Source organism: Ambystoma mexicanum, chromosome 7p (assembly GCF_040938575.1).
Source record: "Ambystoma mexicanum isolate Mex_15411 chromosome 7p, UKY_AmexF1_1, whole genome shotgun sequence".
Taxonomy (NCBI): Eukaryota; Metazoa; Chordata; class Amphibia; order Caudata; family Ambystomatidae; genus Ambystoma; species Ambystoma mexicanum.
This window is the reverse complement of record NC_090939.1, coordinates 961,977,536-961,999,199: the sequence shown is the minus strand read 5'-3', so window position 1 is coordinate 961,999,199 and position 21,664 is coordinate 961,977,536. Positions and strand designations below refer to the sequence as shown.

Below are 21,664 nucleotides of genomic sequence, written 5' to 3'. Positions count from 1 at the left end.
AATGCATGAATTGAGGTTGCATAAACGGTACATTGTGCTTTGAATCGGAGGTTTGCCATAGAACACTTGTTTTGGTCGTCATCATGGAAATAATTGTGGCATGCAGAGTGGAACAAAGAACAGTGACATGGTGCTAAAAAGTTTATAAGTATGCCATGTCCCTGTAGCTAAGACCACATCGTTAACAGCGCAATCATGACTAAAAACGGCCGCTGCAATACTTCACATACTTCACTGAGATCCTCCCCCATTGGGACTCCTGCTCCCTCTTTCCTCCCCTCACTCTGGCCCCCCTCTATGGGTTCTTGTTAGGAAGAATTCTCAGAAAGTTGCTAATTCCTCTCTACCTTAGAAACCCCCAGCAACTTTGCTGGATTTTGAGGACTTGATCTTTTTACCTGGAGAGAGTGAGACCCTTTTTTCCCACTTTCTCGTGTATTTTAATGTGATTTTGAACTTTGTCAGGCTAATTCATAGATTTCAGCGCAGAGGCAGCGCACACGAGCAGCGCAGAGAGGTAGCGTGCGCCAGCTGTGTGCGCTAAACATCATTCTGGTGCACTACGTATTCTTGGAATATCAAAGCCATTTTGAGCGCCAGTTACGCCCCCAAAAACACCCCTTGCTCAAGGATAAGGCATTGAAATCCCCAATGCAGCGCAAAGGGCCGTGCTAACCCTGCACCAGTTCACAGGGCCGGTACAGTGCATTTGGGGGGTGCGCAGGAAGTAAAACATGCGATAGGCCTTGGGTGAGCGGGGTATGTGTATTTTGGGGGTGCGCGGGAAGTAATACATGCGATAGGCCTTGGGCGAGCAGGGTACGTGTATAACGGGGGTGCGCAGGAAGTTCAACACGCGATAGGCCTGTGCGAGCGGGGTACGTGTATTCTGAGGGGTGCGCAGGAAGTTTCACATGCGATAGGCCTTGTGCGAGCGGGGTACGTGTATTTCTGGGGGTGCGTGTGGAGTTGCACACGTGATTTCGCTGGGCGAGCAGGGTACGTGTATTTCTGGGGGTGCGCGGGGAGTTCCACATGTGAATTGGCAGTGTGGGTCCTCCCAGGTGTGCCCTCTCCCCCCTCCCCAGGCCCCGCAGGCAGCCCATCCACCTAGGCCATGCCCCGCAGGTAGCCCATCCATCCTGGGCATGCCCCCCAGCCAGCCCACATGTCACGATGCACCAGTGAGCACCCACTCATGTGCCCCTGCACCCCCACCCACCCCGCAGTGAGGGGCACCTGCCAGCAGGCCCTGACTCATGTCCCCTTGCACCCCCACCCACCCGGCAGTGAGGGGCACCTGCCAGCAGGCCCAAACTCATTTTCCCCTGCACCCCCACCCACCCGGCAGTGAGGGGCACCTGCCAGCAGGCCCCGACACATGCCCCCCCCAACACGTCATCATGGCCCTCATGGCCACCCAAATCCCACCGCACACCACCCCTGCCCAAAGAACCAACCAAGTATTACATCCACCCCACATTGAAATGCCCATTACATGATACAACCCAAATGGCATGTATGTACATCAACACATGACCATCACACACACACAATGGGTGCCAGTGAATGTGAAAACCCACATCGTGACATGCATGAAACCAATGAGAGAATACCACACATTGAAGTATGAAACAAAATTGTATTCAACACAAAATGAAGGGAATCAAATGAAAACACACAATAATGGAAATAAGAAATAAAATGCAGCATGTCCCAAAATGAAAAAAAAAAAAATGAAATCAGAATCCAAATAAATCCAAATGAAAATGTGTCCAAAGTCTCCGTCCAACAAAGCAAATCCAAAGGGAAAGAAATAAGTAAAATCCACTGTTCAACTATATAAAAATAACAAATCCAGGGTCCATGAGCCCAACCATTGTGAAATCAATCCTACAAAAAAAAACGACCTAATAAAGAACTATCTACAAAAAGTTGGGGCATAGTCCAAGCGCCCCAAATGAAAGAAAAACATAAATGAAACCTAACACTAACTAACTATATACAATGGCGGCGGGCAAGTCCTATGACTCACTTGCCGATTTCCCGGGCCAGGGCATCATCGAACTCCTGTTCTATGTCCTGGAGGCGGGCCTGTTCCATTGCCCCGAGGTTTCACAGGGAGAACGCCATGTCCAACTCCAACTCCCTTCGAATTGCCTCGAGGCACTCGGCCCGCCTCAGCGCCCGGCGCATGGAGTTCTCCGCCCTGACCATAGTGAGCCGTGCCTCTTCCACCCGCCGCCACTCCGCATCTATGTGCTGGCCCAACCACTGCCACATGGAAGACACTCCCAATGCAGGGTCCTCCTGCCCTCCGGCCGATGCCTGCCCCTTGGATGTTGATGGCCCGAGCCATCATCGCTCCCACCTTGAGCCTGCTGCTGCTGTGCTTGTGCCCTGCCTCTTGATGCCTGCATGTCCTCCTCCTGCTGGGGTGCAGCTGTTGGTGTAGCCACCCCTGCTGGACCTCTGACTCCTGACTGTGGCAGGGATGTGTCCTCCGCCAGCCTGGCCGCTGGGTCAGAGGCAGCTCCACAGGGTGCCCAGGTGACACATGGGCCGGAAGATGGCACAGAGGATGAATGGCGCATAGGGAGTTCAGGTGAGGAGGGGGTCGGTACAAGGTCCAGCACACAGAGAAATCCAGCACTGGTGACCCGTCCTAGTAGGTTGACGCGGTCAAAGAGGCATCCGAGATAACGAGCAGTGTCTTCACGAAAACACTGCAGGTCATCCCGCATGCCCCGTTGACGCAACGCCACACCAGCCAGGACAGGCTCAACCCGGGCCCGGATTGCCACGTCCTCAGGGAGAGGAAGGCCAGTTGTTGTGCGCTCATCCCCTCCCTGAGAACGGGTCTGCACGTAGGCATTCCTTCTGGTGTGGGATGATGCAGTCACAGGATCGGGGACAGGATTACACACAGGCACCACCGCGGCGGCCTGTGCTTTCTGCTGTCCCTGCCCCTGGACTGCACCACCAGCACCAGTGGAATCCCTCCCTCCAGACCCTGTGTGTGTCCCTTCCACAGCCTCCTCCTCAACCAAACCCCCCACCAACCTGGATGACTCCGTCCCATCTTCCTCCATCAGACGCTGTGGGGTCTCAGCTGCCCTTCTGCTGCCGAAGAGTCCACCTCCAACCTCCGCCTCTTGGACCTACCCTCGGCAGCTGCGGCCACGGCAAAAGACTCCTCACTCCCCGATGAGATGACAACATGGGAGGAGGGCCATGCTTTGCGTCTCCGGCTGGCAATGCAATCCCTGCCGCTTTGCTCCACAGCACCGTCTCCACCCTCTTCATCAGTTGATGCTGCAGACAGGGAGAGATAGAACACAGGCATCAGGGCACTGTACAATGGTCTTATAAACACATGACAGTTGTACATGAGTGGCAGTGTCAAACTTCAGACATGGCATCACACTCCCCAACACACATGTCATTTGAACTCACACACATGAGAACATCAACAGGAATTTTGCACCAGGCAGCACCATCCATACACAAACAACAGCATGAGCAGCCGAAGGTGAGCCTCACCTCACATGCAACACGGGGAGTGCAGAACACATGCACACACGCCACCAGACATACATGCATCTGTACATCTCCACCACCTGTCACAGTGATAAGATCGCCATCCATGTCACATCTGGCAATCAGCCTCCTACATGTCACTGTCACATGCATCCATGGTGTATCACAGTTGCACACTTGTCAAATAAACACACATGCACATGTACATAGTACAGATACATGCAGGTGGAACGACCATCCATGTGTGACACCACAACCATGCCACTGTACATACACAGAAATGTAAAAATGTGTGCACCCACACCTGCATTTGGCCAGCATGCTTACCAACACATACACCATGATGTGTCTCACACATGAGAGGATTCACATGCGGCAGGCTCATTTCCCTGTACATGCACATGCATACATGGCCCTACACAGACATATGTACAACCTGAACACTCCTGCCACACCTCAACATGCACAGCATCCAATCAGTACGCATGTACACTTACTGCTCGACTCCAGACGGGTCTGCCTCTCAAGGACCTGGAGGTGGAGCGCTGGGCATATATGTTCCAGGACCCTCATCCGGTTGTTGGTTAGGCGGACCCGGCACCCCTTGGCTTCCGCTGCCTTCAAGAGCCGCCAGGCCTTGTTGAGGGTCCTGTACCTGAAGTCCTCCCAGCGCTTCCGGACGTGTTGAATGTCGCGGACTGGCACGCCTCCACGTTGATGGCAGTCACGATGTCCATCCAGATCCTCTTCCGTCCTTCATTGTCGGCGCACAAACTTCCAAAGAGGGCATCATACTGCCCCAGGACTTGCTCCACCAGGATACCAACTTCACTGGCACTGAAGCTGGTAGCCCTCTGCCTCTCTGGCTGGGGGTTGCCAGTGGTGCCAGATGGTGTTGTGTCCGACATGGCAACCCCAGAGGCAGGTGTGGATGGACAACTTGGCCCTGGGGCTGGGCTGTGGAGCGATTGTATACCAGTCGGGGGTCTTCTGTTCCAGCCGGGGTGGTCACAGCAACTGCACCCCTGCAGATGGCTGACGTGCAGGCACCAAACAGCAGGGTACGTGGGCAGCAGGCAGGCAGCAGCAGATGGGAGCGTGCTCGGGGTTCTGGGGGGCAGGAAAATGGCCTTCTGGGCAGGAGCGTGGTCTTCCGTGTGTTGTTGCGTGGCCAGCTTGATACGGAGTGATTTGGCACGTGAAAAAACTGCACGTCTGCGTGCAATTCGAGGAAAGGCCCTTAGCGCGTAAGCCCGTCTGTGACGTGATGCGCAAGGGCGTTTCCCTCAACACGGGTGCATGTTGATTGTACACGTGCAAAAACTGCACGTCCGGGTGTCACTGTGTGCAATTGGAGGAAAGGCCCTTAGCTTGTACGCACGTGAGTGACGTTGCACGTGTGGGCTGGCTTAAAAGGTACATGTAGGACGCCATTTTCTTGTACATGCTTTTTGTGGAGAGCGAGCAGGTGATTCTTGTACTTCTTGTAGGTTCACACGCGATATCTTCACAACGGTTCCAGTTCGTACTCCCTGTTTACTCAGACAACGTTCAATTCTTCTTTTGGCGGGGGTGTTGCCAACGCACAAACACGCGTCTTTTTCACATTCTTTTTCCAGGCAGAGGGTGAGTCGCGCTCATATTTTCCAACTGTGGTTGCCCCATGTGTCGCGTACCCATTTAGAGGCCATTGTGGGCTGTGTGTACCACGCGTACGCTTATTTTTGTGTTTCTGGGTGCCACAGCGTAGTGCGGGTGCATTTTTCGTGCGTGGTCTACCAGGGGTTGCATGCACGTTAAATATTGTTTTCGGGGTGCCTGTGTGTTCCGTGACCCGTCATCTTCCCCCAGGGGTCACAGACAGCCTTGCTAGAGCATTAGGGTACGAATTCCATCTAGTACCCTACCCCTTTCACTCCAATTGCCCAGGACAATTGTTTACTGCAACTCCCATACGCACAATAACATCAGTGCCATGGTTGGGAGGCGACCAAGCAGTAAGGGAGGCAAAGGTGGCCCGACCTCAAAGAGGTGGGTGTGGTAGGGGACGTGGCCAGGATGTGCAGGGTGGCCCAAGAGGCCAGTGTGTGGAGGAACAATCAGGGACACCTATGCCCCCCCCAATGGTTCGGGGAGATGTAGCTGACACCATCCAAGCTCAGCCCTTGTTAAACTGGCCCATATTGTCAACAGAACCGGCACAGGATGACTCCCAGGCTGACTTCCATGTCACCAAGTCTAAGCCACGTGTAGCAGTAAAAGTTGCTGTCACCAGGCCACGTGGATCTGGGGCAGCAATGTCATCTGCTGCCCCAAGTAGCCAGGGTGAGGAGGCTGCAGGGGCAGCTGCAGCTTAATCCACCCCAGCTCCGAGTGTCCCAGCCGGGACAGTGTCGGTCCAAGTCCATCACACCGAGGTTGGTCCTGCCGACATCACCCAGCAGCCAATGCCTGCAGTGAGACCTTTGGTCATCGTGCCTTTGGCAACTTCCAGTGCCCAGTCCACCTGCGCTTCTGCCCCTAACAACCAGAGCGACATAAGCCACTGAGGGTCTGCACCACCTTCCAAGAGGAAGAAGGGTGCTCTTGCAGTACAGGCTGGGACCCCAGACACGGCTACCCACTCCAGCACGTCAAGGAAGCCTAGTTTCAATGATGCAGAACTAGATGCACTTGTGGGCTATGTGTCGGCCTATGGCCGCAAAATGGTGGTGACTGCAGGGTGCAAGATTACGACTGCTCAACGTAAGGCCCACTGGCAGACCATCGCGGACCACATTAGTTCCCTTGGATTTGCGAAGCGCACAGCTGATGATTGCTCTTAGCCCTGGAATGACCTGAAACGCAGAGCAAAGAACGAGCTGGCTTCAAATCATGCCTCTACTCTGGTGACTGGCAGTGGGTCTCCACCAGAGGAACAACTCACTGAACATGAGTCTGTCGCTGGAGCATTCATCACAGAGGATCAGATCCAGGGCGTGGGAGACCTACCAGATCTTGAAGCAATGTCCGGTGAGTGACCATGCATGTGTGTGCAATCCATGTGTGTGTTGCTTGGGTGATGTGTTCTGATTGAGTGCCAGGTGAGACTGTCTAGTCATGACTGCTATAGGTCACCCATGTGGTCCCTCAAAACCATTCCCCGGCCTTGTGTTTCCGTTTCACAGTATCCCTTCTGACCACAGTTCACTTTTTGCACATGATTAATCCACTTGGCCTTCAGCTGTCCTCTTGCCACAACATTGTTCATACTGTTTTCCTCTTCATTCAGCCTGATTGATGAAATGATTAGCATATTTACCAGACTTTTTTGTGGCCTACTGTCCCAAATGTGACATACTTCTGTCATAGATTACACCACACAATGGCCCACATTTCTAGACTTATTAGGGGAAAGATTTCTACAATCAGGCTGATTGAGTAATGTGTACCTACACATGGCCTGCACACTATCATTTTGGGGCCTGTTTGAATGTTGAACATGACAGTTGTATCCTCTCATGTCGAAGTGACCAACCATTGATGTATCCATGTGCCTGCCATCACTGCATCAGTGAACACTGGCTTTGTTGCAGCGTGTGGCACATGCATGTTTTCTAACTCTTTTTTACATGTTTTATCTCATGATGTCCATCTCACATGGATGGGTGACAGTACTGATTTGCTACCATCTGGGTGTCCTTGTCAAATCTGCCATGGCTATGGTACGTGCCGTCTGTGTGCTGGCATGTGTCATGTATGTGGATTGTCCATGCCACTCACAGGCTAATGTTTGATGCCAGTGCTATCCAGCATGCAGCACATGTGTTGGTTTTCCATCTTGCAGGCATCAGTGTGTGCTTTTTGCCTCCCCTTCCAACTCATTGACAGTGCATGCATGCCAGGGTTATTGTCATATGGGACATGTGTCATTTATGTACTGGATCTCTGCCTCGTCATGCCTATGTGTGTGTGCTATGGTGCTCATGCCTGTTTCCATTTATCTTTCATGTTTTTGCAGATAATGAGGCACTTGATGCTGTTGAGGAGGAGGAGATGGGGCAGTGCCAGGAGGACTCACAGCCACAACCGGGAACTAGTGGAGGATGTGGGGTGGTGGTGGGTGAAAAACCATTACTCCTACAGACCATACTGTCCACGGGTGTCTCTGGGTACACCTCCGGAGACCTCTATGAATCAGGTGCTGAATCGGACATTGAGACATATGTGCCGTCGCAGGTGAGTGTTTCTGGCAGGGATGCTGTTCTGTCCAACCCACCTGCACCAGGGGTAGACCCCTCTATGGGGATTTCAGTGTTGGAAAGTCCGCCTGTGGCAGTTACGGATGCAGGGTCACACTCCACAATATTTGCTCCTGTTCCTGGGCCAGCAGATCAAAGGAGGAATGCAGTCCTGCAGCCTCAGGCAGTGCCAGCACAGCAAGGCGCACATCACCTTGCCCCAACCAGGTGTGGTGCCTGCCAACGCGGTGGCCGTGCGCCACCAGGCAATACTGTGTGGGAGAACTCCATCTACACTATAGCAGCACAACAGGGGGCATTGTGTGAAATGATGGCTCAGGCAATGGATAGGGTGGCCACTTCCATTCTCCCCCCTGAAAGGCACGTGGAGCTCCAGCAGCAGGCAACAGACTCCATTTGCCACTCACACAGGGAGGACATGTTGGCATCCGACAGGGACCGACAGGCTGGACTGGAGACCCTGAGCACAGCCATATCTGTAGAGTCACAGGCCCACAGGGAAGCCCTCAGGTTAGTACACAGGTCCCTCAGAGATACTCTGGGTGAACTTGAGGTGTCCCGGAGTACAAGGGCAGAACAGCAGCTGGAGCAGCTGACACGTACACTCTCAGCTGAGCTCCAGGCAACCCGTCAGGAGATCCGGTCATCACGCGAGGCCATGCAGGCAGAAATGCGTGCTACCCGTGAGGTGCTGCATGGGGATCTCCGTACCATCATCCTGCAGAACCAAACCTTTCAGACCTGCATGCTTGCTGCCATGGAGGAGCATGCCCGGGCTTTGCGTGGTCTGCCTCCCATATCATGGCCACCTTCTGATGTACCACCACAGGGTGATGACCGTGATGGCAGTTCTCCCACTGTAGCGTAGCTGTGCAGGCCATGAGCCCATGGAGGTATTTTTGTTTTTTCTCAACATCCACGCATGTGGGTGTTGGGGTGTACCCTGTACCTCGTCCCTCCTGGGTGGCCTCCCCCATCGGTCCACACATGGCCATTTTTTTTTTTTAACAGTGTGGTGCTTTGTGTGGCTCCCGTAGGCATCCACTGTGTATTCCAGCTGGGCACATGCAGTCTTGTCCTGTCTTTGGGTTAAATTCTTGGGTTCCTGACACACACACCCCTCCTGCTTCCCCTTTCCATGGGCTTGCAAAGGGTGTGACCAAGTGACAGTAACTTACACAGTGACATTGGGCTCCCATAAGTTGTGTGGACAGTCTGTAGTCAAAACTGTGTATACATCCCTAGTGGGTATTGTTGTAGAAATCTCCACTGCATGGTGGATTTATGTATGGTTCAACATCCACAACTTTTTCCTTATAGACATGTACCTTCATCATGTCTTAACAAGCCCGTCTACTTTGCAGATGCAGTTCATGTTGTATGCAGTACACTGAAACATTTGCCTACCACCAACACTCTGCAGTTGAAAGGGGTCAATGCGCTGCCTTAGTGAGGTTGCGACACTGTAACGCTCACCTGATTCCTGTAGAGGCGCCGGTCTTGACTGGGCCTATACCGTATCTTCAAAGGTGATGTGTAACACACGGCTGGCTCTTTGGGCTGGACCTCTGTGCACTGTATGTCTGACTCGAAGGGTAAGATGTCTGCAGATAGAAAATATGGGATTAATGAACTGGGTTATTGAATGTCTCTCTCTTCTTCCCTTTCTCTTCTCCTGTAGAACCCCAAAGGTTAACGCTCTCACCTTAGGTAAGTGAACACCGTGCTCTCCATCTGCCTCGGGGCAGGGTGCTGTAACCAGTTTCTTCACTGGATAAGGGGAGCAGGCCTCTTGACTTCAGAGGACTGCTGTCCGTCGTTTACTGCACGAACGGTAAGTTTCGAGTAATTCTAATGTCTTTAAAAGTCTTTAGTAATGATGTCTCTTGTTTTGCAGGGTTCCGGCGATGGCGGATGACGGGCTGAAGTGAGTTGAAGATGGAGCCCGTGTGATGAATAGAAGCGCCTGGAAGCACGTAAGTAAGCGCTTGTTGCCTGCTTCACGATGCGCTCTAACTGTCTTTTTATTTTGCAGGTACAAGTTCGGAGCGGCTGCAGGGTGCCGGAATACCCACTGGGTTAGATGTGGAAAGGAGTAATGGCACGTGAGTATTAAAGTTCCCCAATGTCTTTAAACGCACCTTGTTTTGTCTTTCAGATGCGGGATGCAGCGCCGAAGGCCTCCGGAGAGTGCGAAGAGTTGGTAAGCTTTTGTCTTTCAGATGCCGGAATGCAGTGCGAAGACCTCCGGAGTGCACAAAGAGTAGGTAAGCCTTTGTCTTTCAGATGCCGGAATGCAGCGCGAGGCGTTGGTGACAGCCGATGGACCAGGTAAGTGAAGCGCTGTCACTGAAGACCGTAATGCTAACCTGTTCTTTCTTGTCTTTATAGGTGTTGCTGAAGACTGGATTCAGGATGGTAAGCCTTTTTCCTTAGGCCCAGGATCAGATGCAGAAGACACGATGAGCGTTCTGCTGCAGAGGATGCAGAATAACGCAAAGCAAGATTCATCCATCGGGTGTGGTTTAAATAGCCTCCTGTAGTGCTTAGGTGTCTCCTTCCAGAGCCACGCCTAGGAAAGAAAAGAGTTCCTGCTTTCCAGAAGAGTTCCAGTGTTCTGAACCTAGGGAGTGGCTCCTGCCCCACCCAACAGGAAAAGTAGTTCCAAACAGAAGAGGATCAGAGGCTCAACTGGCAGGCAAGTAAGCAGCATGGTCTGCTGCAGGTAAGTCCACCCAAGCATTATGAGCCCGGCGCTTCCAGCGCTGGGACTGGGCATATTTATGAGCCTGGTGCCACTGGCGCCAGGACTGGGTCCAAAAGGTCCCAATTGGGACTGGTTGGCACTCGGAACCTGGGTTATGGATCTGCTTCCAAGGGAGTTGGGAAAACCCTGACCTTTTGGAAGCAGAGATCATGACAGTACCCCCCCTCAAGGCCCCTCCCAAACCGGGCTTCTCCGGGGGTTTTGGCTTGTCAGGAAATGTTTGGTGAAATCTTTTGATTAGGCGAGGAGCGTGGACATATCCAGCAGGTTCCCAGGATCTCTCTTGGGGGCCGTAGCCTTTCCAGTCAATTAGGTAAAATAGTTTAGATTTGGAGATCTTGGAGTCCAGAATGCTTTTGACTTCAAACTCGAGTTCTCCATCAACTAGGATGGGTTTTGGAGATTTAGTTAGTCGGGTTTGAGGTTGCACGGGTTTTAATAGAGAGACGTGGAAGACCGGATGTATCTTCATGTGCGGGGGCAAGTCCAACTTGACTGCTACTGGGTTTACTATGGTAGTGATGGAATAGGGACCAAGGTATCTTGGGTTGAATGTGCGTGGCCCCTTTAGAGGTAGATATTTGGTGGATAACCAGACTTGATCCCCTACTTGATATTGAGGGGCTTCCTTCCGATGTTGATCTGCTCCTTTCTTGTATTGTTCTTTAGCCCTTTGAAGGTGAGAAACAGCTTCCTTAAAGGCTTGGGTGATTGTAGAATGCAGGTAGTCTACTGCTGGTGTTTCAAGATCTTGGAGGGGATCCAACTCCGAGGTTCGAGGGTGACTGCCGTATAAAAGAAAAAACAGGGTTTTCCCAGTTCCCGAATGGACAGAGTTATTGTAGGCATATTCGGCTATCCAAAGGATGTCTTTCCAAGTTTTTTCAGTTTGTTGCAGCATGCAGCGTAAATACTGTTCCACAGTTTGATTGGTCCTCTCGGTTTGTCCGTCGGTCTGAGGGTGGTGACTGGTCGATAGTCTCACATCAATTTGAGCCGACCGACAGCAACTTCGCCAAAAATGAGAAATAAATTGACTACCTCGATCCGAAATTAGAACCGAAGGAAAACCGTGCAGTCGGACGATGTTTTCGAGAAATTCTCGGGCCAGAGTTGCTGCTGTTGGCAAGCCTTTGAGCGGAATGAAATGCGCCATCTTGGAGAATAAGTCCACGATTACTAGAATCGTATTGTATCCGGAGCATGGAGGTAGATCGGTGATGAAGTCCATAGAAAGCGTATGCCAAGGGCGAGGTGGGATGTCAATAGGGCGTAAGAGGCCTGCTGGTCTTTCCTTTTGACTCTTGTTTTGGGCGCATACTCCACAGGACATTATAAAGTCTCTGATATCTTTTTTCCAAGACGGCCACCAGAAGTAGCGCTTGATCTTTTCTGAGGTCTTGGCCATACCGGGATGTCCTTCCATTAAAGAATCGTGATAACAAGAGATTACTTGTGCTGGGCAGGTATAATCGTTCTTGGAAATACAATAAGTTGTCCTTTACTGCAAAGTCCTTTCCCTGCAGATGCCAATTCTGTATGTCTGCTGGAGTTACAAGTTGCCTGGCTTTATCCTTAATTTCCTCTATGGATTGTGTGGCGATTACACCCAGAATTCTTTGTTCGGGAATGATTGGTACAGGTTTAGGGTTGATCAAGTGTTCTTCCACTCCCATCCGAGAAAGGGCATCAGCTTTACCGTTTTTTGTACCAGGTCGATAGGTAATTATGAAGTCAAACTCGACAAAGAATAATGCCCAACGGAGTTGTCTAGAGGATTGGGCTTTTGCGGTTTTCAAATATTGCAGGTTTCGGTGATCCGTAATCACAGTAACGGTGTGTCGGGCCCCCAGCAGATAATGCCGCCAAGCCTTAAAGGCAGACTTGATAGCCAGAAGTTCCTTGTCAGTAATCGTGTAATTGATTTCAGGAGGCGAGAATTTGCGGGACCAAAATGCCACGGGATGCAACTGATTGGTTACCGGGTCCTTTTGTGATAGAACTGCCCCCATGGCAAGGCTTGAAGCATCAGTTTCCACGATGTAGGGGAGTTCGGGGCGAGGGTGTTTTAAGATTGGTGCAGAGATAAATTTAGTCTTCAAATCCTGGAAAGCTTGTTCCGCCTCGGTAGACCATTCAAAACGTTTGTTTTTCTTTAACAAGGCAGTGATGGGCTGGACTATTCGAGAAAATTCGGGGATAAACCTGCGGTAAAAGTTAGCGAAGCCTAACATGCTTTGCACACCTTTTACAGAGGATGGTGATGGCCATTTGAGAACTGCATCGACCTTCTTTGAATCCATACGCACTCCGCTAGGTGATAATATGAATCCCAAGAATTCAACTTCAGTCACGTTGAAAACACATTTTTCCAACTTAGCAAAACGTTTGTGTTGACGCAATCTTTCGAGGACCATTTTCACGTGTTTCCGATGTTCAGATTCCGATGAAGAATAAACGAGGATGTCGTCAATGTAAACAACAACACACACATCTATGAGCTCTCTGAGGACATCGTTCATAAAATATTGAAAGGCGGCCGGGGCATTGCAAAGTCCGAAGGGCATGACCTGATATTCAAATAGCCCATATTTGGTGCGCAAGGCCGTCTTCCATTCATCGCCCTCTTTTACTCGTACCAAGTGGAAGGCTCCTCTAAGATCCAGCTTTGTATATATGCATGCTTTTCTGACTTGGTCCAGGAGTTCAGGGATCAAAGGTAACGGATATCTATTCTTGACGGTGATCTGGTTCAGGGAGCGATAATCTATACAAGTTCTAAGGTCTCCTTCCTTTTTTGGAACGAAGAACAAAGCTGAAGAAGCAGGGGACTTGGAAGGACGAATAAACCCATTTGCCAGGTATTGATCCAGGTATTGTCGAAGGTGAAGGTTCTCAGGCTCGGTGAGGGCATAAATTCTACTACAAGGAGGAGTAGATCCAGGTATCAGGTCTATCTGGCAGTCATAAGACCTATGAGGAGGTAGAGAGTTAGCCTGATCCTTCCGGAAAACATCTTGGTATTCTAGGTATTCGGGAGGTAACTGGGGAGTCTCTGAAGAAATTGCTGCCAGTGCAACACCAGGTGGAGGGTGACAAGTAGAGACACATTCTGGAAACTGGACCGTTCTTGCTCACCAATCGATCAGAGGATTGTGTTTCTCTAACCAAGGTATTCCTAGAATAATCTGAAACTGAGGAGCCTTGATCACATCGAACACGATCTTCTCATGGTGTCCATCTTGACTTACTAGCGTCACTTCTTGAGTGGTATGCGTTACTGGTCCGGAGGCTATCTCCGTTCCATCCACCTTAGTAATGACGTCCTTTACAGCCTTGGGACAAAGAGTTAGATTCATCCTCAAAACCATTTCATGATCCACATAATTGCTGATGGCACCGCTGTCGACGTAAGCTTCAATTGCATGTAATCGATCCGGATTATCAGGGCTAATGAGGACCATAGGTATCACGAAATGCGAGGTCACGGAACTGGTTTTCACGCTCGGCAAGAGGACCTCTATTCTTGTCGGGCGAGGTCGTTTCCCTGCTCAGAGTTTGTAACTTTGGTAACTGCAGCTCCTACTGCCTTCTTGGCAGGTTTCACCGGACAGTCTCGAAGAAAGTGCCCTGAGTTTCCGCAATAGAGGCATAATTGCAACTGTTTTCTCCTTTCCCGCTCCTTTTGTGTTAGAGGACCTTTCAGGCCCCCTATTTGCATGGGATCCCCGGAGTCTACTCCTTTGGAAGGAGTTGGCGGTTTGGAAAATACTTGAGCATCAAACTTGGAACGATCGGCGTTCCTGTTCTGCAGTCTGTGATCTATTTGAACGACTAAGTCTATATAGTCAGAACAATCTTGTGGGGGATTCACTACTTGGGCTAACACATCTTTGAGCTCTCCATGTAGACCTCTATAAAACAGCATAATCCTTTTGTCCTCAGGCCATTGAGTTTCCACTATCAGTCTGTTGAAAGACGCAATATAAGCCAAAAGGTCTTGATTACCTTGTCACAACGAAAGAAGCTCATTGTCCAAGGCCTGCCCCTGTGAATGTCTTGCGAACAGTTTTTCCATAGTGAGCTGAAAAGCTTGAAAATCATGGAGGACCGGATCATCTTGATTTACTAGAGGGATCGACCAGTCTGCCGCATTGCCACTAAGGTACGAAAGCACGAAAGCTACTTTAGCTTGATCAGTTGGAAAGGCTGCTGGCCGGCATAAGAAATGCAACCGGCACTGATTGATAAATACTGCAAACCTCTTTGGGCCACCAGAAAATCGTTCGGGCGGAGCCAGAGGTACATTCCCAGGTAGGTTGATCTGCACTGGACTCATAGAGGATGTAGAAGGAAGATTTCCCCCAGATGCGGGTAACAGGGTCTGTCCGGCTTGTGACTGTAGCAATTGTCTAGCGAGATCATCTGTTCGCTCCTTGGAAATAATCAGTTCCCTTCTTAGAGCGTTTGTTTCCTGACGGGCTGCATGTACTTCTGCCCTTAGTTCCCCAAGTAACTGGGCTAGCTGGTCGGTATCCGAGGTTTCCATAGCGCCTGGACGGGAGTTTTGCGGTAGGCTTTGCGTTCTGTAACGCTCACCTGATTCCCGTAGAGGCGCCGGTCTTGACTGGGCATATACCGTATCTTCAAAGGTGATGTGTAACACACGGCTGGCTCTTTGGGCTGGACCTCTGTGCACTGTATGTCTGACTCGAAGGGTAAGATGTCTGCAGATAGAAAATATGGGATTAATGAACTGGGTTATTGAATGTCTCTCTCTTCTTCCCTTTCTCTTCTCCTGTAGAACCCCAAAGGTTAACGCTCTCACCTTAGGTAAGTGAACGCCGTGCTCTCCATCTGCCTCGGGGCAGGGTGCTGTAACCAGTTTCTTCACTGGATAAGGGGAGCAGGCCTCTTGACTTCAGAGGACTGCTGTCCGTCGTTTACTGCACGAACGGTAAGTTTCGAGTAATTCTAATGTCTTTAAAAGTCTTTAGTAATGATGTCTCTTGTTTTGCAGGGTTCCGGCGATGGCGGATGACGGGCTGAAGTGAGTTGAAGATGGAGCCCGTGTGATGAATAGAAGCGCCTGGAAGCACGTAAGTAAGCGCTTGTTGCCTGCTTCACGATGCGCTCTAACTGTCTTTTTATTTTGCAGGTACAAGTTCGGAGCGGCTGCAGGGTGCCGGAATACCCACTGGGTTAGATGTGGAAAGGAGTAATGGCACGTGAGTATTAAAGTTCCCCAATGTCTTTAAACACACCTTGTTTTGTCTTTCAGATGCGGGATGCAGCGCCGAAGGCCTCCGGAGAGTGCGAAGAGTTGGTAAGCTTTTGTCTTTCAGATGCCGGAATGCAGTGGGAAGACCTCCGGAGCGCACGAAGAGTAGGTAAGCCTTTGTCTTTCAGATGCCGGAATGCAGCGCGAGGCGTTGGTGACAGCCGATGGACCAGGTAAGTGAAGCGCTGTCACTGAAGACCGTAATGCTAACCTGTTCTTTCTTGTCTTTATAGGTGTTGCTGAAGACTGGATTCAGGATGGTAAGCCTTTTTCCTTAGGCCCAGGATCAGATGCAGAAGACACGATGAGCGTTCTGCTGCAGAGGATGCAGAATAACGCAAAGCAAGATTCATCCATCGGGTGTGGTTTAAATAGCCTCCTGTAGTGCTTAGGTGTCTCCTTCCACAGCCACGCCTAGGAAAGAAAAGAGTTCCTGCTTTCCAGAAGAGTTCCAGTGTTCTGAACCTAGGGAGTGGCTCCTGCCCCACCCAACAGGAAAAGTAGTTCCAAACAGAAGAGGATCAGAGGCTCAACTGGCAGGCAAGTAAGCAGCATGGTCTGCTGCAGGTAAGTCCACCCAAGCATTATGAGCCCGGCGCTTCCAGCGCTGGGACTGGGCATATTTATGAGCCTGGTGCCACTGGCGCCAGGACTGGGTCCAAAAGGTCCCAATTGGGACTGGTTGGCACTCGGAACCTGGGTTATGGATCTGCTTCCAAGGGAGTTGGGAAAACCCTGACCTTTTGGAAGCAGAGATCATGACAGACACTTGCACTACTTTGATTTTTAATTCTCATATATTGCCACTGTTTGAACATGTACTGATGTTTTCTCTTGCTGGTAAGTATTTGTTCATGTGTGTTGTTTTTCTTATTCATTATTGAGAGCAAATTGTCTGTTGCCTGTTTCCATTTGGGACAGTGCACTTTGTGACACTTGTGTCATGTATTGTGCATTCATTTGGTTGCTTTCACATTGCATGCCATGCCGTGGTGTGTTGGGGTGACATGCCACTATTTTGATGTGGTATTTTGCATCATGCCGCATGAATTTGTTCCTTTTTGTGACACAGCATTGGGTGTCTTTGAGTAGCTAGGGATGCACACAATGTAGCACTTCCAGGTGAACAATCTCAGTCTGGTATGGTTGTGACAGTTGACTGTCCCTTTTGTCATGATCATTGATTGTAAGCTGGTATGTGCCAGGCCTGTGTGCACTCCGCAGGGGTGGGATTTTAGGTGAAGTAATTTGCCACAAGCTGGGTCTGGGCTGCCTCACCACATGCCCTTTCACCTCCCATGCGCAGCGGCCGTGTATGTGGTTGGGGATGTGGGGGCACCACCATGTCCACCTTGTGCAGGACACATGCTGCCACTATGATCCTGCACACTACTAGTGGCGCATATAGCAGCTGCCCACCAGAGCGGTCAAGGGAGCGAAAGCGTAACTTGAGAACTCTGAATGTGCCCTCCACTATGCCCCGGGTTGCAATATGGGCTGTGTTGTATTTTAGCTCGCGTGGTGTGGTGGGGTTCCGAATTGGCGTCATCATGTAGGTGCTCAGAGGGTAGGCACTGTCCCCTGGGGAGGTGAAAATGGTTGTCATTAGTGGGGTTTTCCCATTTCTCAGTTTCTGACATGCAAGCATGTGCAGAGGCATTTATACTCACCAATTAGCCATGTGTCACCATGCTGGCCAGCTTCCAGGTCCCGGTTTAGGGGTGACATTCTGAATATGAAACTATCATGGCTGGACCCTGGATAGTTGGCATATACTGAGGTGATGATTCCCTTGGCATCACATACAACCTGCATGTTGATGGAATGCCAGTGCTTGTGGTTCCGATAGATATGCTCAGTGGCCCTGGGTGGACGTAGAGCCACATGGGTGCAATCAATGGCACCTAGGACTTTGGGGAAGTGTGCCACCCCGTAAAATTGTTGGACAACAGCCTGCCTTTCTGCAGGTGTTCTGGGCATGGATATGTGTCTGCGGATTGAGTGGCGTGCAATCATGATGGCCAACACCTGGTGTAGGCAGCGTGACTACGTGGCTTGTGACACACCCCGCACTATGGCACTTGTCCGCTGAAATGAACCAGTAGCCAAGAAGCACAGTACATTGAGCACCTTTTCCAAGGGGCTCAGTGCTTGCGAGCACAGGGTGGGTGATGTGAGGTCATCCTCCCACTCCCTCACCAGGTCTAGGATTATGTGTGGTGGAAACTTGTACCTCCCATACACCTGGTCATCAGGCATCCCAAAAAGGCTGGTCCTGGGTAAAAAAAATGCGGGGCCTGGCTATCCTCCTCCTCCTGCGGTGTCCCACGACCACTGCTACGAGGAACGGTCTATTCATTGTAGCGTCTGAGCTCGTTTGTTGTTTGCATACACTTTTATGCTGTGCGGGGCCGCTTATGCCTGCTTCCTGCTGGCATACTTGTTTCCGGATTAGCGCATCTTTTTCGGCGCACGCCTTTCCCCTGTTCGATTCCATGAATACGTGTTGTTAGCGCGTGTGTGGGCGTTGTGAGCATTTACCTCCTGTACTTCCCTCGTAATGCCCACATTTTCACGCGCTGTTCCCCATTCCGCGTGTTACGCCCCGTGTTCCGCCCACTTTTCTTGTGTGCGCTACACTATGTGCGCTTTCCCTGTGCACGTAGCGCACGCCGTTTAGTGACGTGTGCCCCCGCGTGTGCCACCCATGGATTTGGCGCCCATCCCAGCTTTTACTAGCGCATCACATTCCATGAATCGATCAATGGCAGCGTGCGCGGCTTTGGCACGCGTGCGCTGCGATTTTCACACTTGTGCTCCTCTTTTCGGTGCACATTTATTCCATGAATTACCCCGTCTGTTTCTTTTGGTTATGGAGTCTGACAAATTCCATAGGCATCATCTTTTACATTGTGTCACACAGCACCCTCAGTGCAGTGACACAGGAAAGTCTCCTAAGATTTCCCAAAGGTTTAAATACCTTCTCTTGGATAAACTACTGTTTCCAAGAGCAGTAAAGTTTAATTGACTTTACTTACATTTGTAAACTTTCTAGACCCAGCACTCACTATCTTACAATAGGATGCTGGAGGGGTTACTTAGTATCCCCTTTGTCGAGCTTCTCATGTAACAATTTTATGTTACCCTTTCCTCGATGAATGGCAGGTGGCAGTGGTTTACTTTTAAATACCGTGGTGTGCTTTTACCACGGGCTGCCGCTGCAGCAAAGCACCCAAGGGTGCAATTTTTGTCAAAATGGCCCCAGTCTTCTTTTTTCACCATTTTCTCTAAGAAAGGTCCTTCTTGAGATTTACTCTGCACGCTAAACCAGGTTTGGTCCCTTTGTTCACTTTGCTTTTGGTGGGATTCACGAGTGAAGCCCGCTTCTGGCTACAGAGTGTCTGGTGGGGGCAGAAAGTGAGGGAGGTGTCCGAAACTCCCTGTGCTAAGTCTCCCAGGAAACCCAAATGCATTCTGTGGTGATTGGCCGGCTGACTGTCCGGCAAGGACAGCCACCCTGCTGGGTCACTGACAGCTAGGCTGGAATGAATGGGAGAAACCTGCATAAAAGGCAAGGCTTTTTTAATTGAAAGGCAGAGTCGACCACTGGACGAAGGAACCGAAGAAGAACTTGAAGAGGACGCCTGCTGCAACTCCTGGACTGTTGGTTTGCCGGGTTAAGCACTGCTGCTGTGCTGAAACTCCAAATTCATATTGACAGAGAAGCCCCTGCAAAGACGACGTCTCCCTTTGAGTTGGTGGGACCGATCAACTCCAAAGTAAGCCACCTGGACATCCTCTCAGAGCTGGTTGAATTTCCACAGTTGCTGCTGGAAACCGAAACGCCAGGGAGAGTAACACCAGATTGTGTGCATTGCTTTTAAGCTGGCCAAGAGCTATAGGAAGATCCTCCGGATTCCCAGGAAGCAGGACTGACTGAGCCTGAGCCACCTCAACAGAGTACTGGACCCCAGATGCAAGGAAAGTCCATCTCGACAGCCAGAAACCATGGTGTTGCTATTTGCGGTAGTCACGAGGAGCTGGAACACCGAAGGGCCACTTGTTTGAAGATTGCCGGTTGCGGTCGTTGACCGTCCCATTGCAGTGCAGGAGTCCCTAGAAGTCCTCCCTCTTGTCCCCATGGCTGAGGCACAGGAACACCAGGATCTGCAGAGCTGCACAGGAACAGAAGTCATCTGTTGAACTTTTCTTCAACCTAAAGGTACTGTATAGTCTAAGAGAATTTACCTCTTGTTGTGTAACTGCACTTGTTCTCTGTTGGTGAGACTTGTTGTGGTTGCTCTGTAGAGTTGCTGATAGCTTCTTTACTTCACAAGCCTAAACAGCTTGTGGCCCTACTTTGAATTCTTCTTTTCTACAAAGACTTTTACCTACCTCTGAGAAGTGCTTCAGTTTCACCAAGACTTTTGCTCAATTGACTTTGGCTTAGCCTGGCTCCCTGAATGACTCTTCTTCCTTCTGCGAATGTGTTTGGTCTTCCTTCCAGGAAAGGGTTAACTAACTTTGCAGTGTGGGGGTTTGACCAAAAGTACTTACCTGCTTTGAGAATATTTGTGAGATCTCTTCTTGTGTCATAATAACCTTTCTCTTTGACAAACTCCTAGGTGTGATTCTAAATGCCAACAGTAGTATATTAATGTCCACAGTATCCTAGTTACTAAAGTCACCTGAGGGTGTAGGAAGTGTCTGTGAGCCATCCCAAAAGGGTACTTACTGGTTTAGAAATATTAAGAGTGTGTATTTTGAAGTGTATTTGTGTGTTGCTATTATATTGCTCCCTTCTGAAGAAGGCTTACTCTAACTGACTGATTAAAAACATTAATAATTGTTTATTCAAGAAACCTTGTGTGTAAGAGTTTATTTGAATACTTGTCACTGTGAATCTCTGTGTAACTTCCCTACAGCTCACACTGACCTCTCTTGAGATAAGCCTGGCTGCTCAACACGCTACCAACCTGTGTAGTACAAGCTTACACCAAAGGTTGGGTTCCTATTGCCAGGACGTCAGGGTTGTTGTAGTGCACCCAAAGGGTACTGCGTACAATCTTGCCTAACAGTTCTCCACCTTCTCCTTCATCTGAAGCCAAAAAACCTTGGAGTTATCTTCGAGTCCTCTCTTTCCTTCCTCCCTCACATCCAGGATCTTGCCAAGAAGGCTCACTTTCAACTCCACCCCCTGAAAGTAATCCATCCTTTCCTCACTTTTCCCCATAAGCTCAATGTCTCTAGAGCGCTGGTTCTCTCTAGGTTAGACCACTGCAATAGCCTCTTCCTTAATCTAACCTCTTCCTCTCTAGGTCCCCTCCAGCTAATCCAGAATAGGGCTGCAAGACTTATCCTTGCCCTCAAGCCCAGGGACTGCATCTCTCCAGCCCTAAAAACTCTCCACTGGCTCCCGGTTGCTGCAAGGATCACATTCAAATCCCTGCATCATCCACAAGGCTGTCTGGGGCCGGGGACCACGCTATCTACAACTTACTCTTACTAAATACACTTCCTTCAGATAATTACGCTGCTCTGGCACCAACTCTCTGTGTGTCAAGCGATTCGCTAAACAGCAAGCTGGTGCACAATCTTTTTCCTCGGCTGGCTCCCTCCTATGGACTAGCCTCCTCCTTCCTCTTCATCTTGAACCAGATCACCTCAAATTCCGGAAGCCGCTCAAGACTTTCCTTTTAACCTCCTCCCTCCCCCCCTCCTTTGCTAAACCCCGCAGTCGCTGAGATTGGTGACCAGGGCCCTTATGTGTCCATCTGGTTCCTGGCCTCCCATCCCCAATCGCCTTCAGCCTCTGCCCACTCCCAGCACTTGCCC

At 50.4% G+C, this 21,664-nt stretch overlaps 1 protein-coding gene across 3 annotated transcripts in view; it reads right to left on the bottom strand.

Moving 5' to 3' along the window:
* Positions 1-21,664, bottom strand: part of IL1RAPL1 (interleukin 1 receptor accessory protein like 1) — a 2,334,001-nt gene that overhangs the window by 405,081 nt on the left and 1,907,256 nt on the right. The gene's annotated exons all lie outside the window — the stretch shown is intronic.